This window comes from Ambystoma mexicanum, chromosome 11, assembly GCF_040938575.1.
Source record: "Ambystoma mexicanum isolate Mex_15411 chromosome 11, UKY_AmexF1_1, whole genome shotgun sequence".
Classification (NCBI taxonomy): domain Eukaryota; kingdom Metazoa; phylum Chordata; class Amphibia; order Caudata; family Ambystomatidae; genus Ambystoma; species Ambystoma mexicanum.
The window spans coordinates 812,120,691-812,138,957 of NC_090934.1; positions in this window are offsets into that span (position 1 = coordinate 812,120,691).

Sequence of the window (18,267 nt, forward strand, 5' to 3'; positions counted from 1 at the left end):
CACAAAGGCCAACATTATGGCCTAGTTGTTGAGGAGGAGAGACTCTTAAAGAGGTGGCTTTTGAGTAATTTTCTGAATTGTAGGAGCATGGGGGCGAATCTGATGCCGACAGGGAGGAGTTTCATAGTCTTGGTGCCTAGACATAGAACGCTTGTTTTCTGGTCCTTTCCTTTTCACAGTGGTGGATTTCAAGTCTGTATGTGTCCTGGCTTCTGGCAGTGCACTGTCTGGCGGAGATACAGAGTTTCTCTTTGAGGTAGCTGGGTGACTTGAGGCTGACTGCCTTATTGAAGATGCAGCAAGACTTGAAGGTGATTTCTGTGTGCAGTGGGAGCCAGTGAAGGTCAATGAGGGCTGGAGTGATTTGGTCGTATCAGCGTAGACCCTTGATAAGGTGTGTGGCCGCATGTAGGACACTTTTCAGGGGCACAAGGGAGGATGACGGGAGGCTTTCAAGGAGTGCATTGCCCCCATCCGGGAGGGATCTAAAGCTGTCTCGAGGGAAGGGTTGACTTTTCACAGGAGGTAGAGCTGATACCAAGCTGTCTGAGTTTTCTTAGCTATGTGTGTCTTGAACGAGAGGTATTTGTCGATGTGGAACCCAAGGGACTTGCCGCAGGAGGTGAGCTTGTGTGTGAAGCCCTCAGAGTTCACATGGTTGATAGCCAGGTCTGTATGTCTGGGTGCTTGGTGTTGTTGGTGAGGAGTAGGAATATAGTCTTGGAGTGGTTGAGCTCCAGGTATGCACTGGACATCCATGACTGCGTAAGTGAGTGGCAGGTTTTGAGCATATGGATGTCTTTGATGGAGTCGATCTTAAGTATAGCAGTGTGTAGTTGGCATATTGTTGGATGTTGATGTTGTGTGTGGATAGGAGTACCCCCAGCAGCTCCATGTATAGATTGAAGGTTACTGGTGAGAGGATGCAACTCTGCGGGACTCCATAGTTGACAGGTAGCTTTAGTGATCTAGAGGAGTCGATCTGAACAAACTGCTTGCGGTTGGCGATGTTGGACTTCAACCAGCGTAGGACACGGTTGTTGATTACCATGTTCCGATGTAGGGTGCCCGTAAGCGTCTGGTGGTCTACTGTGTCCAAAGCAGCCCAGAGGTTGTGTAGAACCAGGAGGCAGGGGAGGCCGTCATCAAGGATGTGGAGAGGGTCATCGACCACCTGTTTGGTTACTGGTCTCGGTCCTGCATCTGTGTCTGTATCCAGATTGGTAGGTTGGGAGTAGATTGTTGGTGTCAATATGTTGCTGCAGTTGTGCGGCTACCGCTTTCTCTATGATTTTACTTAGGAAGGAAAGATGGGTGATGGGGTGATAGTTACCTAGGTTGTCTGACTACTGTTCGGTGGTGTTTGTTCATCTGACAATTGATTGCGGCAAACAGACCGAAACAAACTGCCCGCATGCAATCGATTCTCAGAGGAACAAAGCACAAACCAAATGCACGCACACCAACACACTCCCCACCCCACTCCCCTACTTACCTGTTTGGATGCCGCCTGGTCCCCTTCACCCCTGCAGAGTCAGATCCGTCCCTCTAACACAGGTCAGTTTTGACGCTGCAGGGTCTGTTTTTTTTTTTTTTTTTTTTTTTGGTCCCCCACCTCGCCTTTTGAGGAAGCGGGGGACACCACCACAACCTGCCAAGGCTAATACATACCGATCATAGGGAGTGGGAGACACCCCCATAACCCCGCTCCACATATCTGGTATGTATTAGCCTAATTGTTCATTTTTATTCAGTCAAATGGTACAGGCCAAATTCGGTCAAATGTACCATTCGACCAAATAAAAATGAACAATTATGCTAATAGCCTGGCTACAGAGTGGGTTTCTTCAGTAGATGGAGGATTAGTTCTGTGTTTAGGGTCGATGGGACGGTGCCTTTAGTTAGGGTGCTGTTGATGATCTCCAGGTAAGGAAAGAGAGCTTCTGTGGGGAGGGTCTTGAGGATGGATGCTGGGAGGATGTCACCTGTATATGATGTGACTTTGATGTCGGCCAGGGTTTCTACCAGGCCCTGAAGAAGGTGCATATGGCGATGGATTTTTTGATGGAGTGTCATATGGCAATGTTGGGCAGCAGGTTGACACACTGATTGACCGCTTTGAAAGGGCTCTGATTTTGTTTTCAGCTTCTGCTATGGTATTCTGATAATAGGAGGCATTGGCTATGTTGATTAGTTGTCGGTGGGTTGCTTGGAGTTCCTTGAGGAGCACCAGCTCAGATTCAGTCCTGGAGCACCAGGTTTTCTCTAGTTTCCTGATGATGTTTTTGCTGAGGTTGAGTTCTTGCGTGTACCGGAGTGCTGATGGTTTCAGTTTGCAGGTGCTTTGTTTCAGAGGTGTGTGTTGGTCGAAGGGGGCTGAGAGGGTGGAATCGGGTGCTTCCAGTAGAGAGTCGCAGTTTGGTTGGGGGTGTTCGGTCCATTTAAAGTATAGGTTGGCAAGGTCATCTGTGAGGGCTTCCAATAGGAAGTTATTGAAGGGCCTGATGGTTTGTCTGCTGGGTTTCTGCTGGGAGTGCTTGACTGGGGTAGTGTGCAGGATGTTGAAAGGCATGGCTAGGTGGTCAGACCAGTCAAGGGGGAGAGGAGAGCTGGAGGTGAGGGAAGACAGTGCAGTGATGATTAGGTTGAGGATGTTACCTTTCTCGTGTGTTGGGTCTTTCCTGTGCTGTGCGTGGCAGTGAGTGTTGAGAAGGCTGAGGAGAGATTCCTTCATCAGTTTGGTGGCCTTATTGCCTGGGAGGTTGAAGTCATCTAGGAAGATGTTGTTGACATGTGTGAGAGACATGGTGGTGACCAGGTTGGTGAAGTATTTGATGAAGGTGATGTTGGGTTTGTGTGGTCTGTAGATGTGATGGAAGGTGACTCTTTACATCTGGGAGAGTGAGCACGAGAGGACTTTGAAGGAGCCAATGTTGTCAAAGTCAAGTCTGGTGCAGGGACACAAGGCCTCCATCTGTTTTGTTTGGCTGGTCTCTGTGTTGGGTGCTTTAGCCATCAGGGACAGGGACGTCTAGGATTTGGGTGGAAGTGGATGTCAGCCAGGTCTCAGTAATGAAGATGGCATCAAGTCATGTGTAGTGATGAGGTTGGCAATATCTGCTGCATGGGTGATAGCTTAGCGGATGTTGGCAAGCATCAAACTCTGTGCTGCGGACAGTGACGTGGTGTTGATGGGCTTGAGGATGATGTGGGTGAGGTTGCTACATTGCTGAGTCAATGCCTTAGAGGAGGTACAATGTTGTTGATGATGGCATTGCCTGGTGATGGCCTGTGGGGCTAGAGGGAGAAAACACATTGGTGCATGCTTATCTGATGTCTGAGCAGGGGTTCGGCCCTTGGTCCTCCTTGTTCTAACAGATCCAAACAGGAATTTCCCTTTTCTTCATCTGCCCTACACTTCAGACGACCAGGTGGGAGACATCCTCGATCTAAGAATTAAGAGCAGAAAGGAAGAGGCAGGGCTTAGAAAGTGGGTGGGACCTATGTCAGGAGACCTAAATCCACTTGCCCCTGCTCACCAACTACAAATGTCATGTAACAGATGAAGCTGCCCTCTGGGTAAGGGTTACATTGTGTGCCTCCATTGCGATAATATTTGACGTATTGCAAATGAAGAGAGGGTCCCCGGAATGGCCCTCATGTCCCCTATATGCATGTCAGCCTTAAAATTAGAAACAAGAGATGCCACTCACTGTTTGGCCAACCACCAGGTGGAGCAGTGTATTCCACGTATGAGAACAGATATTCTCTTAGACAACCATTCAAACACTATCCAGCTGATGTCTTTGCAGAGACAGGTGCCTCATCACGGGATCAGGTTGACTGATAATAATAACTAGCTGTGGTGACGGCACTAGTGACAACACAACATAGCAACGTTAGTCATGATGTAAATTTGCACTCCTGCACGAAGTTATGCAGACACACACATGCACACACGACGAACATGCTTACACTGTTCTGTAGATAAAGGACAGATACATATACATACTGTCAAACGCTTTTCCTTTTCACTAGCCAACTGCAGAAATGCCACAAAACAAAGCACACATGGAACAAGCTTGCAACCGCTTCATCACAACTAACCATGAGAAACTACGGGGAGGTATAAAGAACACGTGAGGGCTCGATCATTACTAATCGCTAAAGAAAATATTAGAACATATAGGGAAAGCATACATTGACTGTAGTGAATCTGCAGGAAGCCATAGGCCTCAAAATATGAAAGAAGAGATGCAGACTTGCAGCGCGAAGCACAGAGTCAGTGTTCACAGCCAAAGTCAAGGGCGGCTGGAAAATTCCTGTCTCCCGAGACAGTAAGCCACCTGCAAAATAACAGACTACAATCCTCACAAATTGCAGACCAAAAGGATCCGCTTTGTGGTCCTCACCCATGTGACCCAGCCAAGCTGAACAATGGACATCTACCTGTGGTGGGAAGAGGAGCCATTCCCAGCAAAGCAGACAAGATTGATACATGCGTCGTCCAGCGAACATTGCAACTTGCAGGCACTCTTTCAGGCTAGGTGGCCACATCAGTGGCAGGAATGGGGTCACACATTCTTTCTCATCACCTTGGGAAGGTACATCAAGCACTGTGAACAGAACATGTTCCCAGGCCGGGAAGACCCACTCCAGCCAATCCAGATGCTCAAATCTTGGGATGGTGCTTAATGTTCCAATGGTCATCGTGCAACCCTACAACAAAGTAATAGATAGTTATGGGAAACTCTCAGACGAACCTACCTGACATGGGAAGATCAATGAAATAACTCACATAGGGGATTTCTATAGGTGGTACCACACAAGCTACCCAATGGATACAGACCTTATGTTTTGGGGATGGGTTGGTGATTGTGATTTCACTAAGAGACAGAACCAAGTGACGCGGGTTTAGGAGATGTGATTGCCATAGATTTTGTTGTTTCCTGTATGATTCCTGTCTTTTGGAGAATAAAGACATTGGGCCTCATTACAAGGTATGCCGGTAGCCATGCCGCTATTGGCGGCATGGCTGCCGGCAAAACCGCATCCGTGTCCGTGTCCGTGTCCGTGTCCTCGGAATGAGGACTTACCGGACCATTCCAAGTTCGGATGGCCCGGTAATTCCTCACTCGAGGACACGGACACGGTTCATCCCATTCCCATTTCATCCCCCATAGGGCTGAATGGGAATGGGAGAGGGAGTAAACAACGGGCCATTACCAGATTTGTATTTTTTGGGTTCTCTGTATCAATGGGGAATGTTTTGGTCAATTTTGTGAGTTGGCAAGTATCAGCGATTCTTTTCCTCTTTCCTTCTGTATTATAGAGGTGACATCACCAGTAAGGTTTGTGTCTAGAACTTGGAACACACGAGGGGTTTAGGAGTTTCTTATGATGATCGAGGAGTTGAGAAATTGCTGTGTTTTGGGGCAGTGTGCGAAAGCTCTATGTGCAAGATTGGTGAGTGTGCCTGCGAAGGCAGAGAGTTGCAGAAGAGCGGTGCATGGAACCCTCCCAGGGCATTGATTGAGAGCCAGAGAGGCTTGTGATTTTTCTGGTCTGTCATTTGAACATTCGGTATTGAGCAAAAATGAAGTGAACTTGTTTGATTACAGAGGAGGTGTCAAAAACTCCAGCTCGGGGTCAAGTAAGTATTAAATTAAATCTACTGTATCAAAACCATGTGGGACACACCCATACACCACATGCACAAGTCCCTTACACAATATAAGGACACAGTGTTTAAATATAGCGCGGAATGGACTCAAAGCACAGAGGGTAAACTGCATAAGCCATGGCCAAAAGGAGGGAGCTTCTCCAAATGTGTGCAGCAACCCTTATACGCGCATATACACAAGACTTACAAGGGGAAGAAGTTGATCAATCGAATGGCTATATTCGAGTTGTGTAAAATGTTCCAGGACGATGGAAGGGATGCAGCATTGCATCACTGGATGCTGAACCAACAGGTGGCCACAGGCAAAAAACCCTTGGCTCCTACCCCTCCTCCTCTGAACACGAGAGCAAAGGTGCAACAGTAGCGGTACAAGCATTATATCCAGCGAGGGAATTAAGAGCTGCTGCAGGGTATACAATTCCAATATATGCACCGCCAGCATAAAGCAAGAAGAGGAGACTGGACAAGTCGTCTAGGGAGCTCAAAGTGTAGGAGGTAAAAGGAGGCAGCTCAGCGAGATCCAGACACACATAAAAGAGAATGACATTGGGATAGAGGGAAGAAAGGAGGGACCAGAGAATATAGTTCCGAATGAGTGGGTAGACAGACAAATATTGCTCAAACTGGATGGGAAGGTAGTGGGAGAAATGGGAGACCCTACCCAAGAAGTAACAGAGGTCAATGACACAAGTGAAGCAAGAGAATGGGCAGCTATAATGGAAGAAGTAGAGAGGTGAGAGAAAGAGGAAAAGGAGGAGCGCAAAAGAGCACAAAGTGAGAAACAAAAGGCAGAATCGCGAGAGCGGAAGGAGCAAGAGGTGCAGAGACAGGAGAGCTCGAGGATATGGCGATAAGGAGGGCAGAAGAAGAAAGAGAAAGGCAAGCAAAAATAAAGGAGGACAAGAGGAAGTTGGAGAGCAACAGCACAGAGAAGAAGAAAATGGGTTTAGCACGCTTTAGCAATGACAATGGAGAGGAGTAGGAGAGGCGAGAGCGAAACTGAGGTGGGAGACATTGCAGGGAGACCCCACTACTAGACAGAGACTACATTGCGTCCTCCGTGAGGGGAGAATGCGGAAGCGTGAATAACATAGAAGATGGGTGGCAGGAGGGTGCAGTGTTAAGTGTGGTTTGATCAATTTGAAATATTGAGGTGAGGAGTGTATAAGAAATGTTACTAGTTCTGCATAATGGCATACGTTTCTTAACTTAGTCCTTGCTGTTTCGGAATAACTTCTAAGGGATTTTTGTATGGTGTGTTTTACATTATGTTTATTCTGTTGTTTTAGCTTTTATAGGTGAAACTGTTTATGAACTGACTTTATGGTGGAGTCGGTTTTATAGATTGATGGTTAATTAATTATTGAACACGATAATCATGGTTTTGTGAAATGCAATGAATTGTTGTGAAAGGTTATTGTTTTAACTATATCACAATACATGCAAATAAAACATAAGGAGGAAGGATGGAGCAGTAAGAGTAGAAAGGAAGAGGTTAGATTGGGTGTGCTAGAAAAAGCCTGAATCAAAGCAGCGTGATTGCAAGATACTATCAGAATTCTCATTAGAACAATAACAATTGGATAGAGTAGGAATAACTAAGAAGACCCTTAGATGGGAAAGGTAATTTGCCCTTTAAATCGTCACCACCAGAACAAAACAGAATTTAGACAGTGGGAGTTAACCTACAATATCTACTAAGCTAAGCTGTTAGGGTCGAGGTTCATTATAAGACAAGAGAGGGGGGAAATAAAACCCCTTGAACCATATCTGAAACTTAGAGCAAACCTTGTGCCACTTGTGACAGACGTCCTAAAGATTTTGTGCGATAGTACAGAGATGGTTTTTGATACTCATTTCAAGGTCACCAGGTAAAGGCCAGTTACTGAAGCAAAGTGCCTATAAATATCCTGTGTAATAGCACTGATTTCAAAGTCCCCACAGAGATGGTCTGTAATGAAGGGGCTGTCAAATACACCATATAGATAATGTGTCATGATATTAATGATCATATCTCCACGGGGATAGTTTAAACAAAATAGTATTTGCCTCAACAGGGGTGGTTTGTAATCCCTCGCACCTCTCCATGAGGTGATGTGTTGTGCCTACAAACACTGGATTGTGATAATTGTCATGGTTACCGAGAAACCTGGATAGTGTGAGGATAGTTATTTTAATGCCAACACAGAGATGGAATTGCATGATAACGTCCTCTTTTGCACAGCATATGTGTCACCATACTTTTAGATTGGACAAAATGGTTAACCAGTAGGCGATATATGCTCACTAACGATTTTCAGTGGCAATAGAAAAGGTGGATTAAGTTATAGAGTAAAAGTAGAAGTGGGTGTATTCTATCTCCAGTAATTCTCTAGTCTCTATCCTTGGATCCAATATGTTTCCCATCCTCCTGATGCAAGCACACTTTAAACAACCTGCGCCACCTGCAAGTGTTATTAATACTATTAATACTGACCCATACCAGTGCTTGCCTTCTGAAACAGTACTTGAAACTCAGTCAAAGTATCCAGCACACCGGGAACAGGGGAATGATGTGTCAGAACCTTCCCATGTGTGTTGTTTATATAATTTATAGCTGGTACACTGAAGAAAAACACATAGCAGTGAGCCACTTACTATGACACTTGTAAGCAGGATAAACTGGTATTACTAACATCACTAGCTCATAAAGGCTCACAAGCAATTCAACGGAAACTACAAACTATGCTGACAAAGGGTGCAATGTTTGGGACACAACATTATGGCAGGATTCTTTTTGTTACCTAATGCTAATAATACTTGCACAAAAGTCATACTTAAGGGACCCAGACCCACAACGACCACACAGATGTGCACATTCCTAGAAATGACAGGATATTGTTGCCAATAGACACTAGGTTATGCAGCAGTAGTTAAACCTTTAGATGAATTAACCACACTGGAAAGCTGATCTTGGTCAGAAGAGGCCGAACAGGATTTCACCACAATCGAATGTGCACTTTCAAATGCCCCAGTCCTACTATTTCCCAATTACAAGAAGTTCAACTTGTACAGCCTTGACAGAAATTGATTTTCACTAACAGTCCATATGAAGAAATAGGGTGGGAAACACTGCCTGCTTTTATACGACAGAGCAGAACTTGAACTAGTAGCTGCACGGATAGTTCCTTGTCTGCAATGGGTTGCTGCAGCCGCATTGCCTGTACAGCAGTGTGAATACATTTCCTGTTTTGCATTCTGTTTCCCTGTTACCTAGCCCCAGCGAGGAGGAGCCCCACGATTGTGTAGCCATTACTGATGAACTTTCACAACCCAAAAAAATCGTTTGGATGTGCCCTTACATACTCCTGAATGAATCTACTTTATTGATGGATTTTGCTTCCGGGAAGGAAAACTGGGGGCAGCAGATGCTGTCTGTTCTCCCCAAACTGAGGCAGAAAGTGCCCGATTCCCAAATGTGTTCTCTGCGCGGGTTGCGGAACCGGTAGCCTACACGGAACCGGTAGCCTACACCGTGCGTGCAGGTTAGCTGATTAACAAGGAGTCACGATTCACAGGGACTCGAGTTACATCTTTGGAGTTGCTCGCGATTCTAGTGAGTTGTGGAATCATAGATTCTTCCTTACATCATCAGGGTCTCCAGAAAAGGATAAAATGCGCATGTCCGCACTGCTAGATGCTTTCATGCTGCCCAGGCTTATAGTGATGGTCATAAACCCCTTCATGTCAACATTTTAAAAGGGAATGGTTTAGCACATGGTGTACAGAACAGATGGCTATTTCTGGCTGTCAGGGTTCACTTGTGCTAAGACTTGTGACCCAGGCAATCTATGTATTATACAAGATGCAGCTAAAGGTTCAGACAAGGGGCCCCAGTCTAAACTTGGATTTTGCCTGCATTCTCATATCATTTGGCAAGCTTAAAATGGTTGCCAAGTCACACCAAAGCTACCGTTGTCCTACTTGGCTCATATTTAGCATAGACTAACCAGTATAGGGAAGGGGGGCATGATTGCAAGCCTACATCTACATTAGTACGCAGCACCATACTTTTCCTCAATAGCTGAACCTTAGCCCGTGTATCATATGCCAGCAAAGGTTTGTGGATAAAACTGTGAAAGCATTCTCAGGTGCACACCCTCATATCCGGGACACATTTGTCAATATACAAGGAGACTCCATTTACTTTCACAAATGTAATGATTTATATCATGTCATTGTGGAAGTGTACTCTTTCCGGGCTTTCCTGGGGTATAACCAGGCCATACATCTGATACTGGGGCAGAGGCCAAGGTGTGAAGTGCCAGTGAGAATAAACAGCCAAAGTGCCATTCATTTTGTGTGCCAGGAAATCAAGAAGTTATGCACAGCCTTACACAGAAATCAGAAGCTACGCTGTCCACACCACCCTCAGTCAACACGGAGAGACTTGCATTCACATTTAAAAACCAAGCTGTCTAAGAAACAGGTCTCAAATGGCCAGATACCTTACCCATAGTTCTTCTAAGCATTCATAGTACGACTAACAGGAAATCTGGACTAAGCCCACAATACATTGGAATGGGCCGGACTATGCATCTTCCCTCATCACTGCTATTGAAGAATGCTTTTTCAAAGATCCAGCTTACCGATGACATAAAGCTAGACTATTGCAAAAAACGAATTTGCTGTATATATCCTGCTCACATGTCAATTAAGGTGAGGTAGATTCCTGCGTGGATGCACGTTACTGCAAGAAAGGTGATGTTTCAAAGGATGTGGAAAGAAATTGCACTAGCTAGAACCTTTTTGTTTTTCTTCACCTCTTGGTCCTAATCAGTGACATGAGAATAAGGAAAGATAAATAAAACTGGAACATTTACCTAGAAACATCAATCTGAGGAATGCTGTTACCACGGCCCAGTGAGAAACATAGTAAATCTATGGCAGCCATAATATTGTGATTGCATGGGGTGCTGCAAACATGTAGTGGACCTTTTACCGGGATTAATGATCCCCCTCACCTAACTCTAAAGAAGTTTAGGTTCTTCTTCCTTGCCATGCCATCCCCAAATGGCCCTCAGGTGTGGAATATGCAAGGGCAATTGCTGCTTATACTGTCAAACCCCAAACTGCTGTTCCACAGGTTAGCTCTGCTAAACCTGCTCTATCAATATTCTAAAGACTCCACCTGAATCCAATAAACATGAGTTTATTACGCTATCATATATGACTTACCTTGTCTCCTACTGTGGCAATAACTTTCTTTTTTCAAAGAATAACTTGTTTTCCAAGAGGGACACCAGGTGTTACCAAGTATCATTGTTCAGTTAACATTTGCAGACAGGACACATGTTGAAGTCGGCAAAGGAAATGTGCTATCAGACATGACTACCTTATCTCTCAGCCATTTCTCATCTTCTGTGGCCATGTTCGGCACTGGCGACATATCCTGCACAATGCACAATCCTGGGTTCTTTTGTGCCCTCCATCTTAGAGTGTTCTGTATCATCTCTCAGACACTCAGTCAGTCTTCCTGTACCTTCAGGCAGCACCGCAGGATGTTGCCTAGATCCTTGCACCTTTAGCACACCTCCAGCACCTATCATCCTGCATGAGCCAAGACGCTCCAAGCTTATCCAGTGTCCAGTAGCACCCTTGTAGTATCGTGCAGTGCATTAACTTTAGCCTCACCTCCGACACCCCGTTTGGAAAGCTATGGAAGATACTGTGAATTGTGTCTTCTCTGAGAACTGTTTCTGCCATCTGTCCATGACTCAATTTCTTGTGCAGCTCGTGTAGAAAAAATTGATTATCTCTGTGTAGAGCCTGCCCACAAGCCCTTGCCCCAGCTCCATTTCCCCAGGAAGGTCATTAGCAGTGAGCTACAAATCTCCCATTGGTGCTCTCTAAAGATCTTCTGCATGCACTGCCATCTGCCTGTGTCTCCACCCATCGTCTGTCCCCAACTCCCATTTGGCGCAGAGGTCACTAAATGCCATGCACTTGTTCCCCGTCAGAACATCCCTCCCTTGCTTTATTTCCACATCCGCCCATCTCTTCCAATAGACCAGCCCTCCCCCAATCATTATTCTTCTGTTGTGCTAAATGGGGCCTCCAAATGGCAGTAACTATCCACATTGAGACATGCATGGGCTCTGTCCCATATCAGAATGTGTGTGTTGAGTATTGGGCGCGCTCTTTCTTCCCCCTCCGCTGCGAAGATGACCTCCAGACCTTCCTACCATAAGAAACTGTGCTCCAACACCACCCATGCTGGTTTTTGCACCTCCTCCTGGAAGTATTTGGCCACTTGGTACAATTTTTGGGCTCTCACTAGCGCGTACAGCATGTCTACTTTCAGTCGTGGCCTCCGGCTTCCCCACACTTGATACTCTACATTCTTTTTTTCATCAGTCTCACCGGCACTTTCAGGGGTAGCATGCCGAATATGTAGGTCTGACAAGTGGCCGTTACCATTTTAACTATTTGGTTCTGCCCCCAATGAACTATTCAACGCCACACACCTTTCAAACTCACCTTGCGCCTTTTGCATGCTGGTTCAACATTGTCTCTGATCATATTTGTCAGGCCTTTATTTAAATATATTCCTAGATACTTCAGCTGTTCCCACACCCATGCCATTGGGGCCTTCTTTACACACCTTTTATACATACTGTCATTCAGGGGCATCACCTCACACTTGTCCCAGTTGATTTTATATCCTGAAAAGAATGAAAAAACACCAATCATCCCGATCAGCTCCTTCACTGAGGAATCCAGATTCACCAGTGTCAGCATGATATTATTTGTGTATACAAGCGCCCTCTGTTCGATTATAGCCCTGGATAACAGCTCCAGGGCCAATATAAATAGTAGTGGGAAAAGCGGGTACCCTGACTCCGCCCTCTGCCAATGCAAAAGGTCTCTAACTCAGAGCCATTCCCGGTGCTGGGGCATTTGTATAAGAATCAGACCATTGTGGCAAACCTGTGTCCTAACCCAAAGCGATCTATCGTCTTGAACAGGTATTCCCACTCCACCCGATCGAACGCTTTCTCAGCATCAAGTGACAGTGCTATTATGGGCTTCGTCCCTGCGCTTTCCTGCCATAACAAGTGCAGCAATAAGTGCGGGATTGTCAAGGGATCTAAGAACTGCTGTTCAGCCATCAAATCAGCAGCAAACTCCGCCAAGTGGTGTAACACAAATGGGGGGGCCCCCTGAAAGCACTCTGCTGAGGGCCCCCAGACTGGGCATGAGCAGCATGGGGCCCCCTGCACTGCGGGGGCTGCAGGAGCTCCCATTGCGCCAGTAATCCTGCCGTGTACAGGGATCCATAAAAAGCACATCATTCCTGCAAGATATCCTCGGCATGTATCACCTGCTTCCCGGTATCTTTGCATTGAATCATTGTGATTCCCCCGTGCTGTTCTCTCTTCTTAAGCTGGGCTGCCGATAAACACCCTGCTTTTTCCCCTTGTTCATAATGGCAGTCCTGTTTCCCGAAAAGATAATATTCTGCCTTATGTCTTAAATAGTTGTTTATCTCGTACTTTGCCTTACTAAGCACCAGTAGGATCTCTGTCTGGGGTCTTTTTCATATTGCTGTATCAATTCCCTCACCTCTCTTCCGAGACCCACCCAGTTCCCCTCATCCCCTTTCTTCTTCCTAGCCCCCTTCTGATTCAACGCCCCCTGGAAACATGACATTCCTGCAGCCAATGCGTTGCCCACTAACTCTACTGAGCCCTCATTAAGCGCAAAAAAGTATTCTATCATGTCCACTGCTTCTCTTTTGTCGCTCAGGTTATTCAACAAACTGGCATTTAATCTCCACCTTGTGGAGCCTTGGTGTTTTAGCATGGTATTTAGGGGTAACATGACTGATTCATGGTCTGAAATCCCCCCTGGGAGTATTTCACCCGTGCTAGCTGCCGTGATGGCAAGAAGTAAATATGGTGTACTCTCCGACGGTCAGGTTTACTAGTCTCCATGCATCTACCAGACCATGGTCTCCTACAAGTTGCTTTAGTATTTCCCTTTCTCTCCTCAGCCGGTCAATGTGCTTGTCAGACCTATCTAGAAAAGGGTCCAGAGTCAGGTTCAAGTCCCCTACCAGTGATATAATGATGTTGGGCATCTAATTCAATGTCTTCAAGAGATATGAGAAACAGGGTTGCTTGTCATCCGCAGTGGGCGTGTATATTGACCCAATCACTAGTGTGTTGTCACCCACATGCATCTTGACTGCTACAAGCCTCCCCTTCCCATCTGTCCACACCTTGCTAACCCTAGTAGGTAGGGACTCTTTAAGAAGAATGGCTAACCCACACTTCTTACCTTTCTCGCAGCAACTGTTACACACTTTCCCCACCCATGCCCTACATAGCTTCTCATCATCCTCCTTCAGCAGATGGACTCCTGTAACAGTGCCACTTTCATGTTTAGGTATTGCAGCACTTTTCTACGCTTGAGATAATGGTTAATACTGTTGACATTCTGCGAGATTAGATTTAGAGCTCTATTCACCATTGCACCCTCCTCTTGTTTGTTTTCTGGCACTCCTGTCCCTGGTGGCAGATTCGTGAAACTTATTGGGGCTAACCTCTGAGACTGCTATTGGTCCTTTCTGGACCTCGTTCACCTCTACCAATGTAAGCGCCCAAAGACGGCTCACACTTTGGATTAGCATCAATATGATTACCGTGTAGCTATGTACATTAAACCAAAAACACAGAGGACCCAGGACCTGCCCTCCTGCCTCCTCCCCTCCACTGGATGGTGGTGCCATGAATTTCCCCATAGAACACTCCTTATAACACCCCCCCACCTCTCCTTGCAATTCATTTCCCCAGAGATGTGCTTCGCCTGCCCCTCCAACCCTCACCTCTCCCTAAACAGAATGCCCATCTCATTTCCCTCTCCAACCCGTTACCATACTTGTACATATGCTCCAGATCCACGTATCCTGCCCCTGCGCTGCCTGCCTCTTTTTTGGCCCATCTTTCTTTCTCTCCGCCTCACAAGCCCTTTCATGGGGGAGACTTTATTGGAGACCTGGACATCTCTCTGTTTCTCCTCCCTGGGCATGTTTTTGCTCTGTAGGTCTGCCAGCCATTAATTATTTCCTGCACGCTAGAAATCTGTCCAAAGTCCCCCATTTCCTCCCATCTTGCATTTCTCCACAGGCACCCATGCCATGCCTTCCCTCTCTACTCCAATCCAGCTCGGATGTGTCCATCTACACTGGTATGTAAAGTCCCACAGCGCCAGCGGCTCCCTGAATTCCAGCGGCTTTTGCCCTTTGTTATCAGCATTGTGGCAGGGTCGAGCAGTCTGTACCTTTTGTCCAGTTTTCTTGTTGCAATCTAAGTGTCAGGAATGTTTTCCTGGTCTCCATGGTCTCCCTGGAGTAATCATCTTATATGTACCTTTTGTGGCCTTCGCAAATCGTGGGGTTCCCTTTCTTGGCCAGCACCAGGACCTGATGCACCTGCTGGTACTTTAGAAAGCATGCGATGAGTGGCCGGGGTGCTTTTGCAATACTTTCATTTCGCCTTCCTGATCCTGAGCGCTCTCTGAACCTCCAAAGGTCTACTTAGCTCGAGTCTTAGGACTGACGGTATCCACTTCTCCAGAAACATCACTGGATCCTTTTTCCACCTTCTCTGGGAAGCAGAAGAAGCGCACATTACACCTTCTGCGTCTGTCCTCCAGCTCATTGCTCATTGCTCATTGCGTGCCGCCGTCAGTTCCTTAAGCTGTGTCTGGAGTGAGAATATCTGGTCAGCTACCGCCTCCACTCGCCCCACTTTCTCTTCCACCTCCTTCAGCCTGTTCCCCAGGCGGTGCATGTCAATTTTCACTGCCAGCACATCAGTAAGTGCACCTCCCACCCTGGCGACATAGCCCATGATGGCCTCATTGAGCTTTGCAAAATGCAGGAGAATCAGGTCTAACTTAGGCGAATCCAACTCTGCCTTTGTAGCAGCTATGCACATCTTCAAGGACTCTCTAGTATACACATTATCCTCTGCTGCTCGCCAGCGCCTTATTGCAGCTGGTGAAATTACCTCCCTGTCACTGTGACCCTTCTGCTGAGCCCTTTCTAACTCAGACCCAGCAGTTATTTCCTCCTTTGCCACTTCCTCGTACTCTTGGTGTGCCGATCCAGCCGTGGCACTGCACTCAATGACTTTACCCCCATCCAGCAGACCTGGAGCTGTTGTCGGCAAATGGGTGGCCCTCTCCTAAGGAGAAGTGTTCTCTAAACAGCTTTGGCTTTTGTGTAATTACTCACAGTGAGAGAAGGAGCTGCAGGACCCTCCATTCACTTCCATGTCACAGGTAACATCATTAAATCAATGGCATTACAAACAGCAGCAGTGGAGAGTTGGCATTCTGTTGACCATCCGTATGGCTCAAATCTCATGTCTGGACACAACCCAGAGCACCAGGACACTTCACCTGGACATGAGTTACTTTCCAGCATGTGATGTGTGCCACAACAATTATATATGCACATTTGTTCATTAGGGCTAGTCCACTAATGGACTCTATCTTCACATGTGGGTGCCAGAAGCACGTTTCTATATTAGAATGACCTTGTCTTCAAATTGTTGTTTTACTGTCCCATCAAGAACAGCATGTGATCCTCAGGCCAGATAAAGCTCCCCGGAACATGACTTGTTACTTGCCATGTAAACTTTAACGAGGTACCAAGACAAAATGCTCTTAGCTCTCACTCTCCTTTCCACCTCAGCAGCTCTCCTGCTGTATTTCACCCTGACAGCTGCTCCTGCCAAGACGGCACAGCAGCGAACGGCATCTCAGCTTGTAGTCAGCAGTCTGGCATGCTTCCCTCTGCGTCGCGCGGAGGATCCTCTCGCTCCCAGACACCGCTCACCTTCAGGGTGTCCACATCCTTGTTGCAGGCGCGCTCTGCCTCAATCCCTCACTGCAGCACCGGCATCGCACTCTACTCCTCGCTCTCATTCAGCCTGCTACTAGTCCTGGAGAGCTTCGCCCACCATTTTCTGCATTTTTGCCCACGCTCCCTGGGACCTGCAGCCGCCTCCTGTTTCGGGTCTGCCAACCCCCCCCCCACACCAGGTCACAGCACCAGCCTTCTCTCCAGGTTTTCACCAGCCCGCGGGTCTGCTTACTTTATGTGGATTGCTTCTTTTAGAGGGACATCTTCCTAGGGAAAGACGATCGGAGTCAGGAACACTGCAACTATGTGGCCATTTTGTGGGCAGCAGGCCACGCCTCCCTCAATTTCCCTTAAGGGAAGCTGTAAGAGTGCATGGAAGACCAAGACACATCTCACCTTGTTTGCAATCTTTACCAAAAGCTGACACATGCAGTAGCCTCGGGACCAAATCTGCTTAGAGTTATGCTGACATGCTATTCACATCCACTGGGCAGGTTATGTTGTGGCTGTTGTGGAAACCTTGTTTTTCAGTTCCTACTTGCAGAGATAAAGCTATGACAGAATTACCTGAAGCAGTGGTTAATGTTCTCCTTAGTGAAGGGACTGCTCCCTGCATTTAGACACCAGGTACATGTAACAGGCACACACCAGCCCAAAGGTCTGCTGACTGTCCAACTGGTGAGTAGTTCAATACTTGACCACGGGACATGTAGCACCATCGCAGCAGGACAACCTCTGGCGTTTACAGCATATGATTTCAAAATGTCTGCTAACAGAGAGTGGAGCATCAAAAGGAGCTTGTTGCAAAATTGCAAACAATCCCAGCCTAACCAATCCATTAACCAGAAAAATAAATTGCCAGGTCAGTCCTCAGATGCTGGGCAATCCTACTGTATACAAAAATATACTGCCCTATGTATCATAGAGTGGGTGTCTGGAGGTGGAAATCGAGCTTTGGAGAGAGTTGGAGACACAGGCAGGGGGATATAGAAAAGCAGGAGGAAGGAAGGAGATTGGAGGCGACATCAAGTTAGAGGAAGATGAATGTGTTCAGGAGTTGAGAAGGAGAGGAGGAATCGCAGGAAGGTGGCCAAAAATGAGGTATACACAAAAGGAGAGCCATAACTTAAACGAAGGTGGAAGAAATACAGGAAGAGGTGAAAATGGAGCAGCCACGCCAAAAGGCTGTGGCCTGTTATTAGATGATATGTGTAGGCACAAGAACATGGAAAAACATGGAGGAGGTGATAGTGAGAGAGAAAGAAGAGAGGAGCATAAAGGTACAGAAAGTTTACCTTAGACAGGAGACCATTTTAAATCCTCGAGGAGCTAAATGAGGACAGGGTTTTGAGGACAAAAGCCAGGACCATTATACAGGGAGGAGGGAAAGATACTCAGACCCAAATGGTAGACACTTCACTGGTCAGCTATGTGATGTAGAATTCAAGGATCTAAAATTACAGCACCCAGAACCAAGCAGGAATTATGGGGCACTCAAACCCCAAGACTGTCTCAGTTTGTCTAATATACTGCACACACGAACCTGGATTGATGGTAACTAAACTCAGAGACTTTGGGCGTCATTACAGGTCTGGCAGTTAGCATGCCGGTGATACTGGCAGCTTGCTGGCAGACCCTTTTAAAAATTACCAGTGCTTGACTTCCCGGT